The following is a 9,559-nucleotide window of genomic DNA, read 5'->3' as shown; positions in this document are numbered from 1 at the left end:
CCAGGGAAATTTTCCCAAACCAGCTGCTCCTCACCCCTACTCCCAAAGCACTTAAAACTCAACTGGATCCCTTCTACTGGACTGGTAGGAATTTATTGGAGTACTCTAAGTTATGCAGAGGTTCATGGTTCAAACATTTGGAAGCCCCCAGCTCACCCTCCCGCCACCACCCACTAGTTGATCATCTGTCTACATGTTACTGCTGAGACATCAGTTGTCCCAGGCTAAATGAGGCAGTAGTTTTACTGTGTTCGTCTCACACTTGGGGAATGATAAACTTTGGTGAGCTGGGAACTCCTGTGTCTGTGGACTCTTCCCTGAATGCACCAAGGACCCACTTTCTCTTAGATATTGCCATCTTACCAAAGTATTGCCACCAAACATGAAACAAGTTTCTACTCCCTCTGATTACATCTCTGATTTTTTTTTTAATTTGTCTGGGAGAATATCATCTCCCCTTTGGCTTTCCTGAGAAGCATGTTTGCCTAATACCATGGTCCCTTTGATTTCAAAAAAAGACTTTCTTTTTGGAAAATCGCTCCTTTCCTACCTTCAGGCCATGTGGTTTCATGGGGCCGATTTCACATTCTGGCTTCAGAGCTCGACACAGAAGGCAGACTTGGTCGGAGTCATCGTAACAGATTCAGAAATTAGCATGGCATGTGACCAGCCTGGGACTTTGCTGGAACTCCTAGACAGAGGTGTCCTTCTCTTAGAGTTGCTAAGTTGTAAGGAAAAGTTTGGTACTGCTGGCAGCCACACCTGAAGAGCCTCCTGATCAAGCCATCCTAGAAGAAAGGAAGTTGAGAAAGGAAGACAGTTCTGTTAACATCACTTTAGCTTTTGGATCAAGTCATCCCTGAAGCCAGAACTATCCCTGGATTCTTGTGTTATTTAAGCAAATAAATTCCTTTTTTTCCTTAAACCAGTTTGAGTTGGGTTTCTGTCTCTTTTAACTGAAATAAGCTTTACACTCCCACTTTCTTCATGACATTAAACACATTCCTCACCTCCCCTGCTTTGGCATGTCACTTTAATCTTTTCGTTAGCTTAGGGTTTTACAAAAGACAGAAAAAACAGTTACTTCAGGCTACTGCTTCTCAACCCAACCCAAAGCACCTGCTCCTGGTTTGAAATGGGGGAAAGAAAGAAAACAAATTAATATCTGAAATATATATCCCATCATACTCCTGGGCAATGGGACCACACTAGAGCTCCTAAATAAAAGACCAGAGATGAGTTGACCCTGATCCATTTCCAAGAGCCTAAGGTAGGAGAAATGTCTGTTGTGCTCTGATGCTTTCCATGGGTGCCATCATGATCTGCATTCTGAAGGGAGCCAAGAAAGATGGTACCCACACAGCTTTCCTCTTGATGAGTCATACAGCCTGAAAGCCTTACTCTGCTTTATCCACCTGGCAGAGATCTATTCAGAATGTGTGTTGTGTAGGCCCAAGTAGAAGAAAGCAGGAACAAAGAGTTTCCAGTGTTAGACTTTACTTCTATGCACAGTGTTGAAAACCCATGTATCCAGGAAGCAAAGAAAGGTGTGAGGGTGGTAGATGACCTGCTTGGGGCTCCCATGCCTAAAAAAAAAAAATGGTGTCAAAATTAGCCAGCCCCTTCCACCCAAAATTTCCATCAAGATGGGCACAAGGACCCTCATCTCTTGTTTACTGAGTAGCCATTGGTTGCTCACAGCCCCTTATGACCTCCTTACCTCTTTCTGATCTTCCTCATTTTCTGCCTTATTGGTGCTGGCCACATAACAAATGCCATGGTCTTACACATGGTGCTGTCAAGCCCGGTGACCAGTGGTTGATAAGCAGTTTCTATTTTGAGCACGTTGGTTGTTTCTGACCTGGCCTATAGGTGTGGCTGCTGGGGTCAACATCTGAAGGGTGTTCCCTACTGTATGATGACTACCACAAGTGACATATGTTCTTTATTTTTGAGACAAAGTTTTGCTCTGTAGCCCACGCTGGAGTGCAGTGGTGCAATCATAGCTTGCTGTAGCCTTGAACTCTTGGGCTCAAGCGATCCTCCCACCTCAGCCTTCCAAGTAGCTGGGACTACAGGCACAAGCCACTGTACCTGACCAATTTTTATTTTATTTTATTTTTGTAGAGACAGAGTCTCACTGTGTTGCTCAAGCTGATCTCAAATTCCTGGCCTCAAGCAATGCTCCCGCCTCAGCTTCCTAAAGTGCTGGGATTACAGACATGAGCCACCACCAAACCTCATGTTCTAACTGATAAAACTTAAAAGTTTATAAAACTTATAAAACTCTCAGAAAGTGAAAACTGATTTGAGAAATGACCTGGATATGAAAAACTAAGTACAGATCCTTTAGCGACTTACAAGTTGGTTGACTTTGGAGACATCACTTTGTCTCTCTTGACCACTACAAAAGAAGGGTTTAGAGAGCTTCCCAGCTATGGGCCAAGGACTAGTTACATCATAATCACCTGGGGCCATTGTTAAACGGTCACATTCCCACACCTTTTCAGGGTTCTGAATCAGTCTCCTGAATGGGAATGTTTTCTTAGCAAACAATCCAGGTGATTCTCATGGGCATCCAGGCTTAGGAACCACTGTGGCAGATGATCTCTTCTGATGCGAAGAGGTCACTGAGCTTGTCTGTATTAGCCAGGTTTAGGTGGGGCTGGACTGGGTAGGGATAGGGGACTGTCTGACCTCTCCCAGGGATTGTGTTCAGGGAACCCAAAGGAATCTGGGAAGGAACAGAAAGTTACCACCTTTGACACATGTGGCAGAGTTCTCTGGAACCTTTCCTCTGTTCCTACCACAGGAAGGCCACAGGTACCAGGGCTCTACCGGCCTAAACCATAGTTCTGTGCTGACTGAGAGGTTCTGAAATTAGAAAAAAGGTCTAAATCCTGCTTCCAGGTTTTTTTGAGGTGGAGAAAAGCAGAGTGACCTGGGAGAAGTGGTTATCAACAACACAGTGGGTGACTTCTTCCCTGGGGTGAGGAAGGTTTTCCCTTTCCCTGTCCCGAGCTGCAGTGGTGCAGTCTGTTACCTTGGAGACCAGCTAACACATTCCCGCAGGGCAAGCCTCACTGCTGAGTTGCTTGGAAGAGCTTGGAGAAACCAGAAGTGAGATCCAGGAGAAGCAAGGCCCTGGAGTGCCAGGAGCCCTTTTCCCAAAGATGGAGAAATAAACGAAGAAATACAGGTGAGGGTGAGCGTCAACAAGGGTTGACAGGGGTGGTGAGAAAGGGGGTGGGGGAGGCCAGATACTAAGCTCTGGACTGAGTGAGAAGATCGAGGGAGCCTGGGGTGTGAAGTGTCCACTCCCTACATGCCGAGCATTGGACTAAATGCTGGGGGTGCCAGTAGACAAGGAAGTCATGGAGCCGGTCTAGGAGACAGGCCATGACAACTCCATATGACAAAGTGAGGGGGCAGCGACAGGAGGACTTCCACAGGAGGAGTGGTTTCCTCCCTGGGGACAGCAAATGGGGTTCGGGAAAGACTCCTATTATTATTATTATTTTCACCCAATAATCAAGGTTCCCTCTCTCCCTTGGACCAAAATGCCATCTGCCATGGACTGGTTGTTCTTTTCCTCTCCTGCAATCACCCCCCAGGGTAATTCAGTTCACCTTTGCCTAAACTCCGGACCTGCTCTGAGTGAATTTATTCAATAAATGTTTTTTGAGCAGCCACCATGTTCTAAACTCTATTTTATGCAAAAATGTCCTAGCAGTAAACATTACTAAGTCCCGGCCCAAATGGATCTACTTCTAGTATGTTTATGTGGGAGGGGTACGTGGGGGTTCAGACGGTAAATAAATATATAGAAAATATAAAACAAGTAGATAAGTAAATATATAGAATGTATTTACTTTTAAGTAAATAAGTGAACATATATATAGTGAAACATGCTGTGAGGAAAGACAAAGCCAGATGGAGGAGGTGCTGTTTGAGTTAAGGTACTCACAGAAGACCTCTCTAACAAGATTTTATTTGAGCAAAGGCCTGAGGGAAAGGGCTGCGTCCTGTTCATGTCTATCTCCCCAGCACCCGTTCTCTCTGGCACGCAGTGAGCGCTCTATAAATGTTCACGAAACACATGATTGTTTTCATGTCGTATGCTGAAGTGCTTGAAGATGCAGCCCATGTTTTATGGTATTCTACATTTTTATAGTACTTGGTATTTCACAAAGTACTTCTACTTTCTCAATTTCATTTGATCCTCTTGATAACAGCATTGAAGTAAGCAGGTCAGTTACTGTTATCCCCATTCCATTCTAAAGGTGAAGAAACCAAAGGTTCAGCCCTTTTTTGTTTGTTTGTGTGTTTGAGACAGAGTCTCACTCCAACACCCAGGCTGGAGTGCAGCGTTGTGATCACAGCTCACTGCAGCCTCAAACTCCTGGGCTCAAATGACCTGCCCAACCCATCCTCCCTAGTAGCTGGGACTACAGGTGCACACTGCCATGCCCAGCTAATTTTTATATATATATATATATTTTTTATGTAGAGACAGGTCTCGTTATGTTGGCCAGGCTACTCTCAAACGCCTGGGCTCAAGCAATCTCCCTGCCTCAGCCTCCCAATGTGCTGGGATTGCATGCATGAGCCATTGCACCCGGCCCTGTGCTCTTTCTGGAACACTATTTTGTTTTGTTATTTTTATGCAGTTCAACCCCTTCTCCATCAGCCTGCACCAGTCACCCCAGAATCTAGTCATACAGTCCTCTGAATTCATTAAGAGCTGTTAATCACTGGCTGGAAAGAGGGAAGTGAGACACTATGGGGCGGCCAGTGTTTATGAGGCATTTCTATTTCAACAGTCTCTGCCATTAGAGTCTCCCAGGAAAGCTTGCTGAAGTAAAGCCAGTTTTTTTTTTTTTTTTTTTAAAGCATTGCCATATTATCCTGGTGCTTCCCAGAAAACAAAGCATCCTCTGAATAAAAGATTAAAGACTTGAAAGAGAAAAGCAAGTTGCCAAACCATTATTAGGCTGTTTAATTTAATGATTTCACAAGAACACACACTCTAATGTTTAAGCTGCAACTTTATTCAGAGTCTCTCACTTGCTGTGTCTTAGCTGGTATTTTTTTGGTTGCAAATAACAGAAAGCTAAAGGAGCTAGCTGAAGCAAAAAAAAAAAAAGGTAGAGAATTCTAAGAAACAGGGTATCTCATGGAACCCAAGAGCAGAAAGGTCTCACATGTGCCTGGGATATATAATTAGAAATTCAAGAACCAAGGCAGGTTGGGCGTGGTGGCTCATGCCTGTAATCCCAACACTTTGGGAGGCCAAGACAGGTGGATCACCTGAGGTCAAGAGTTTGAGACCGGCCTGGCCAACATGGTGAAACCCTGTCTCTACTAAAAATACAAAAATTAGCTGGGCATGGTGGTGGACGCCTGTTAATCCCAGCTATGTGGGAGGCTAAGGCAGGAGAATCACTTGAACCCAGGAGGTGGAGATTGCAGTCAGCCGAGATCACGCCACTGCACTCTAGCCTGGATGACGAGCAAGACTCCATCTCAAAAAAAAAACAAAAACAAAAACCAAGGGAGTCTTTCAACCTCCTGGCCCTTCACCTTCCCTTCTCAAAATATGTATCGAGTATCTGCCAGTCCTTGCTCTTATGTAACTTACAGTGTAAAGGGAGAGACACACAAATTTTAAAAAATCCCTCTAACGAATGTATCATTCCAAATTAAGATACCTGCCCTAAAAGAGCATAGTTCTATGAAAGTCTGTATAAAACAAAAGAAACTGAAATAGAATGGGATGCTGGAGATTTCCTGGAGGAAGTAATATTCGAGCTGAAATGTCAAGGTGATTAGGGTAGGGGAGAAGGAGAAGAATGTTCCAGAGCAAAGACAGCAGCACATGAAAAGTCCCTGTGGTTAAAAGAACTATAGAGAATTCCAGGAACTGGAAAGGGAGGCCCTTGTGGAACACAGAGGAGAGCAGTGGTGAAGTGGGAAATCTAGAGGGGTGGGTGGGAGCAGCCAGACCTTGAGGGTCCTCAGATGCCATCTGAAGGATCTCAGTCTTTTTTTTTTTGAGACGGAGTCTCGCTGTGTCGCCCAGGCTGGAGTGCAGTGGTGCGATCTCGGCTCACTGCAAGCTCGGCCTCCTGGGTTCACGCCATTCTCCTGCCTCAGCCTCTCCGAGTAGCTGGGACTACAGGCGCCCGCCACCACGCCCGGCTAATTTTTTTTTTTTTGTATTTTTAGTAGAGATGGGGTTTCACCATGGTCTCGATCTCCTGACCTCGTGATCCGCCCGCCTCGGCCTCCCAAAGTGCTGGGATTACAAGCGTGAGCCACCGTGCCCGGCCCAAGGATCTCAGTCTTCATCCTAGAAATAGGGAAGGCTTTGATCAGTTTTAAGCAGGAGGGAGAAAAGGGGGTGTAACATTGGATTTGGGTGTGGATTCTTATTTATTTTTTAGAGATAGAATCCCCTTCTATCGCCCAGGATTGAGTGCAGTGGCATGATCATAGCTCACTGCAGCCTTGAACTCCAGGGCTCAAGCAATCCTCCTGCCTCAGCCTCCCAAGTAGATGGGACTACAGGCACATACCACCACACCTGGCTAATTTATCTTTATTTTGTTTATAGAGATGGGGTCTCTCTGGGTTGCCAAGGCTGGTCTTGAACTCCTGGCCTCAAGTGACCTCCTGCCTCAGCCTGCCTCCCAAAGTGCTGGGATTATAGGTGTGAGCTACCATGCCTGACCCTTGATTACTTTCTATTATCCTTTTAGTTCCTTCAGCACTTTCCACAATTTGTAATTATTTTATTTAGTTTTTTAATATCAGTCTCCCCCTCTAGAACATAAGTGCTGGGAGGACAAGGACAATGTCTATCTTAGTGGTTCACAACTAGGGACAATTTTGCTGTCCATGAGACATTAAGCAATGTCTAGAGACATTTCTGGTTGTCACATTGGGAAAAAGCGAGGAGGGATGCTACTGATATCTAATAGGTAGAGGCCAGGATGCTGCTAAACATCCTACAATGCTTAGGACAGCCCCCACAGCAAAGAATGATCCGGTCCAAGAGTCAAAGTGTTGAAGTTGAGAAAGATTTATCTTGTTCACCATTGTATCCTCAGCACCAAGCACAATGCCTGATACCTGGTAGGTGTTCAATAAGTATTTACTGAATGAATTAATTAAAGAAGGGTTGGCTGAGCACAGTGGCTCAATCTTATAATCCCATGACTTAGGGAGGCTGAGGAGGATCTCTTGAGGCCAGAAGTTCGAGGCTGCCATAAGTTATGTTAGCACCACATTACTTCAGCCTTGGTGACAGAGCAAGACCTTGTCTATAAAATTTAAAAAGTGGCCAGGCATGGTGACTCACACCTCTAATCCCAGCCTAGGTGGGAGGATCACTTGAGCCCAAGAGTTCGAGACCATCCGAAGCAACATAGTGAGACCCCTTCTCTACGGTAAACAGAAAAAATTAGCTGGGCATAGTGGCTTGTGCCTGTAGTCCCAGCTACTTGGGAGGCTGAGGTGGGAGGATTGCTTGAGCCTGGGAGGTCAAGGCTACAGTGAGCCATGATTGGGCCACTGTACTCCAGCCTGGGCAACTGAGTGAGACCCTATCTCAAAAAAAAAAATTAATTTAAAAATGTAGAAAAAGAAACATTGTGCTGAATATAGATACCCCCCAAAACTATTCTGTATGCCACACTTATCCTGTTTTCTGGTATTCTTTTCTTCTTTAGGAAAATAAGCATTGGGTGTTTTGCAATGGCTACACAAACTAGTCATGTCTTCCATGGTCAAGAAAATATGTTCTCTGTCTCCCAGGCTGGAGTGCAGTGGCGCAATCTAGGCTCACTGCAAGCTCTGCCCCCAGGGTTCATGCCATTCCTCTGCCTCAGCCTCCCGAATAGCTGGGACTACAGGTGCCCACCACCACGCCCAGCTGACTTTTTGTATTTTTAGTAGAGACAGGGTTTCACCACGTTAGCCAGGATGGTCTCGATCCCCTGACCTCATGATCCACCCACCTCGGCCTCCCAAAGTGCTGGGATTACAGGTGTGAGCCACCGCGCCTGGCCTAGTTCTCTGATTTTGCAAATGAAAACAGCAACAGCATTTTGATCATGGGAGCTGAGGGTGAGACTGGGTAAATGGTCATTGAATCTTCTTATAGCCACCTGAGGGCTTTAGTTATCTAAATAATAAAATATCTCATGGAACTGGAGTCTACATTTTGTCAGGACTCTGCAGGAACCCTTCTCAGTTACTGCACAGAAAAATGTTTCTAGAATCCTTGTAGGGACTAGGACAAAGAGAGGAGGCACTGGGGGTATCAAAGCAATGCCCAGTGCTGAGGCATTGATCAAATTACTTTATGTTTTGTAGCATTAGGAGAAACACTGGCAGAGATTCAAAGAAGCCACTAAAGCAGAAGAATATGAATGGACTTGGTCAAAATTCGGACAATGGATTATTGGTTACACATGTTAACCAGACGCAGGACTTACTGGTAAAGACCATGGCACTTTAACTGGGTCGTGATACTACAAATCATTCAGGGAATGCAGAATGTGTTAAATTCTGGGGATTTCTTCCTTCTCATAGGATTCTAGGACTGAAAAAGGATTAATTAAGCATTTATCTCTAATCATCTGCCTTTAGAAATGACTGAAAAATCTCTATACTGTTTATATAGACATTGTAAAGCCTATTTGGCCACGTCACTAAATATTCAGGAGCATGTGAAGACTCTGATCATGTTATCAAGGCCTGAAGTCTTAAGCATTTGATTCTAAAATTCCCCTTCCTGAGATTTGCTTTGCTTTTGAGATTCCCTGAAATCGAGATTCAGAAATCCATTTCAGGAAGTGCTGTTGGACAAATGGGGTATGATAGGAGAATAAACCTCTAACCAGACTACGATTTTAGGCTGACCTTCAGTGTGCCTTCCCAAGAGGGTGAGTGGATTGTCTAGAACTCAGAATTCATTCTACCAGGGACACAATGGCAATCAGTGGTTGCCATGTTCAAGCAAGGCTAGTGCACAACCATGTACCTAACCCACACTAGAGTTTAAATATGATACCTTTGAAATGACAGTCAAAAACAATACAGGTATAATGCTGGCAATTAAACAATCAGAAAAATACTTATGATTTACTTAGGTTCTGGCACTTGCAGGAAAGCAAGTTTAATGAAAGGAGACGAGGAAAGGTTGATAGAGTTTTGAGATTCTGAAGAAGTCTTGTAATGAGTTCAGATGTTGATGACATGCATCTTTCCTCTAATTTTATATGAAAATACATGACTTCCCAGGTGTAGACAGGATCATTCTTATATTTATTAGCCACAGCTGGGGCCTCCTTTGCCTTGCAGATGAACCTGAAGGAAAGAGGGAAAGGATTGCTCCAACAGGAAGATCTTACCATTCTCTATGCAAATGAACTAGTTGAATTACATAATCAGCATGGCCTAAAGTCAAAATCCATAGTGTTTAATAGTGTATCTTCAAGTACGAATAATACAAACTCTGTGTCCTAAAACATGACATTATCTGAAAAGCAAC

At 44.5% G+C, this 9,559-nt stretch overlaps 2 long non-coding RNA genes across 3 annotated transcripts in view; one reads left to right on the top strand and one right to left on the bottom strand.

Annotated features, from left to right (window-relative positions):
* The window catches only part of LOC129493215 (uncharacterized), a 52,426-nt gene extending 50,000 nt beyond the window's left edge, over positions 1-2,426 (bottom strand). The window contains exons 1-2 of one of the 2 annotated variants that reach the window (XR_008661078.2): positions 2,362-2,426; positions 551-788 (exon numbers count right to left, since the gene is read on the bottom strand). This is a non-coding gene — a long non-coding RNA (uncharacterized lncRNA). Of the gene's footprint in view, positions 1-550; positions 916-2,361 lie in introns of those variants that run through there. The other variant, XR_008661077.2, reaches the window with a different exon arrangement.
* A 252-nt stretch (positions 2,427-2,678) lies between these two features.
* On the top strand, positions 2,679-9,465 carry LOC129493217 (uncharacterized). Its single transcript, XR_010114250.1, has 4 exons — positions 2,679-2,989; positions 3,073-3,199; positions 8,380-8,503; positions 9,370-9,465. It is a non-coding gene; the product is annotated as an uncharacterized lncRNA (long non-coding RNA).
* Positions 9,466-9,559: the final 94 nt, after the last annotated feature.

This window comes from Symphalangus syndactylus, chromosome 11 (genome assembly GCF_028878055.3).
Source record: "Symphalangus syndactylus isolate Jambi chromosome 11, NHGRI_mSymSyn1-v2.1_pri, whole genome shotgun sequence".
Classification (NCBI taxonomy): domain Eukaryota; kingdom Metazoa; phylum Chordata; class Mammalia; order Primates; family Hylobatidae; genus Symphalangus; species Symphalangus syndactylus.
The sequence above is the reverse complement of the archived record's forward strand: the minus strand, read 5'-3'. Positions and strand labels throughout refer to the sequence as shown.